The sequence below is a fragment of the Lycium barbarum genome, chromosome 4 (genome assembly GCF_019175385.1).
Source record: "Lycium barbarum isolate Lr01 chromosome 4, ASM1917538v2, whole genome shotgun sequence".
NCBI lineage: Eukaryota > Viridiplantae > Streptophyta > Magnoliopsida > Solanales > Solanaceae > Lycium > Lycium barbarum.
In genome coordinates this window covers 100,790,176-100,793,826 of record NC_083340.1, presented here as the reverse complement: position 1 = coordinate 100,793,826, position 3,651 = coordinate 100,790,176, and positions in this window count along the sequence as shown.

Here is a 3,651-nt window from a genome sequence, read left to right as displayed (position 1 = left end):
CTTCTTAAAGAATGAATGTTAATACGGCCTTATCAACTTATGTTGAGTCTAATGATTGAAAGACATAAAATGAACGTTGGCGCTCGGTAGAGTAAAGTAGGGCACCAAGTGCCAGTCGCAGCCCTCCGATTTGGGTCGTGACAAACTTGGTATCAGAGCAGGTTTGTCCTAGGGAGTCTGCAAAGCCGTGTCTAGTAGGGTCTCACTTATGGGTGTGTTGTGCACCACACTTATAATTGGGAGGCTACAGGACATTTAGGACGGTTACCTTCCCTTCATCCTCTAAATCGTGGGATATAACTGAGTCATAAGGAATGGAATTCTTATCCCTAACCTTTGTTTATTTTATAGTCGGAAGATGAATACTTCTAGAAAGACTACAGATGATCCAAGGGCCAAGATGATAATGGGAGTGGAAGTGAGTTACTCAATGGAGGAGGACCCATCTGAGATTATACCCTCTATCAAGACAGATCAGTTTGAGATTCAAGATGAGTCGTCATTATGGGTGTCTCCGACCCTGATGGTATTAGAGAAGCCAGGAAGAGCTCTAGTATCACCAAGCCCACTTGTGGCCCCAACGGTATAGGAGGTAGGGAAGGTAATGCAGATTCTGACAAAATTGATTGATTCTCGGACCCCATACCATGATAAAGCACTAGAGGATGTGAGGTCCGATGAGGGATTGAGAAGTCCGCAATCTTGGGAGTTAGTTAACTAAGACTCGCCAGCATCTACAAAACAAGACATAGACGAGGATAGTGGCCGAACCAAGCAAGTCAGAATAGTGGATATTTTAATAGGGTCCCTGAGCGGCAACATGCCGCAGGTGGAGGGGCAGCAGGCTAGACAACTTTCCCAGCCTATACCAGAGCGTTTTGTGCCAGATCAAGGATCCTGAGTAAGGCCATGGAAAGGTTCATATGTATCAAGATCCTAGGACCAGGATGATGTAGGTTAAGTGAGGCCAGATTGTAGTCAGTGCGGATGAGCACATACCGGCCCTTGTCGTAGGAGTGATGGAAGTTGCTTCTGGTGTGGAAGTCAGTGGAACTAAGTTTGGAGATGTCCTAGGCTATATCGAAGGAATTGGGGTAGGGGCAAAGAGAGAGTCCCAGGTGCCGGTACAATAAGAAAATGAACAATGACGGCAGATATATTTACTGTTTTGATAAAATGTCTACATACCTATAAGTGTGGTGTTGATATGTTATATGTTATGTTGTAATGATAACTTTTAAGGTATTTCCGGTAGAGATAAAAGGATTTATTAAAGGAAAAAGAGTAACGTTAAGAGAAGAAACTTAGATAGGATTCACGGTTGAATGATGGTTAAAACCGTGTTTATGTTATGACTGATTGGTAAGGTTATATGTGCTTGATTAATAAGGTAATAATATGTTTCGATAGAAGCCATGATTTCTTTATAAGAAGGGTCACGGTAAGGATATGTATACGTTTTAATCGGACGGTTAAGTTCACCTACGCAGTTATAAGTAACGGGTGTTAGAAGTGTCACGACCCAACCAGAGGGCCATGACGGGCACCCGGGGCTAACCTACCGAGTACCTCTAAGCATACATCTCATAATAATTTCTGGGTGGACCCCAAATGTAGCTCATGGCTGTCATAACCTATAAGGACATATATCACAACATAACGGTGCACCTCTATATAATCATCAACAATTATGCCCATCATCACTAGCCGACAAGGCTACCAATATATTATACAATAATATGAACCGGTGGAGCTATAAATCATCTAACTGTACACACGTCTACGAGCCTCTACATAGAATACAAATGATCATAAGGACCAATACCAAATAGACTGCAGCTTCGAAGTAAGTGGAGTGCTCCTAAGAATCCGCTGATAGAACACCTACGGGTCTGATTCGTCTCCTTACCTACCTGCGGGCATGAGCGCAGCGTCCACAAGACGGGACGTCAGTACGAATAATGTACTGAGTATGTAAAGCATGAATAACAACATAATATAGATATGAAAGGTAACATGGAATAAGAGAGATAACTTGTACATATGGATGCCTCATAAGGCGGATGTCATGCATGCTTAGCCTTTAAAAAAAACTTTTTCATACATACGTATATATAATATAATCATCATAACGTACCCGGCCTTTTCAGGACTCGGTGTGTAACGTACATGGCCCTTTCGAGACTCGGTGTGTAACGTACCCGGCCCTTTCGGGACTCGGTTTCTAATACCAACTGATCAGTGGTTGCACAATAGGTGTCGTACCCGGTCGACTATAGAGCAACTCGGTGTGAGAAAATACATATATACATATATATATATATATATATATATATATATATATATATATATATATATATATATATATATATATATAAAGCATACACGAGAGCCAAATAAAAGCTATAAATATATCGGAGTGACGTAAGGCCGGTAACCTCTGATTTATATTATGGAACAATCATAATTGCTATATCTCACCTTGAAGGAACAATTCTTATAAGGTGAGATCAACAACAATGAATAAAATCGAGAAAATCATGAAATAAGCTCAATAATCTCATAATAGCATAAAATCATCATCATCATGTTCATCATGAAAAACATCTCATTTTTAGTATCATAAGAACCGTTTAAGAATCACAAACTTCTAACATTTGGAAGTAAGAAGGTTATGAAATCATAACATAAGAATCATGCCTTTTGAAAGAAAGGGACTGACCTTCACATACCTTTTGGTTTCCTTAACTACTCAACATTTATCCTTCCAAGCTCGTAAATCTACATATAAACCATTAATACTATTGTTAGGCTCATTGTCACATTCTTATCTTAAGCCTTCAATTTAAATCCATTTAGAATCTGCCGAAATTCGGGCAACATCTCCCCTGTTTATATGCTAATGTCAACAACCAACAACAATAATACCAATACCAACATCAACAACATCATTATCAATACCATTATATTCCCTAAAATATCCCACACGATATTTTCTGAATTTCTCAACTAGCCAACTTGTAATACGACTATTTAATAACTTTATCTCCGCATATAAACCGGAATTAATATTAATAAGGAGAGATGCATACCTTATTCCCGCTAGAACCGTAATATCTTTACTTTCCACCTTGAATCCAAGCCAAAATTCACCGCAACATAATATTATAATCACAACCATACGCTGTCCAAACCTAAATCCGGAGATTCCACTTGATTCGCTCTAAAATTTTATGGCGGAAGTTTGGAGAAGTTCCAGAGGGTTGGGGATGGTTTCTAGGGGTTATGGGATGAAACTAAGGGGTAAACCCCCTTTATATAATGTCTTAGAGTCGGTTTGCACCGACCTACTTTTGCTCTGCGCGTTCGCGCCACCTTGGGGCTCGTTCGCGCCACCTTGGGGCTCGTTCGCGCCACCTTGGGGCTCGTTCGAGCAGAGTAAATCCTCTGCTCGGACAGTCTGTCTTAAAATGCTCATAACATCTAATCTCGATTTCCGATCGACGCACGGTTTTTTGCGTTGGAAACTAGACTTCCTGAACTTCAATTTAGGATTTTTCTTTGCTCCAAAACTCCTCATATACTAAAAGATTTTCTTTCTCCAAGTTGGGCCAAAATTACCCTTCATATTTTCTCCAAAGTTCCCACAAA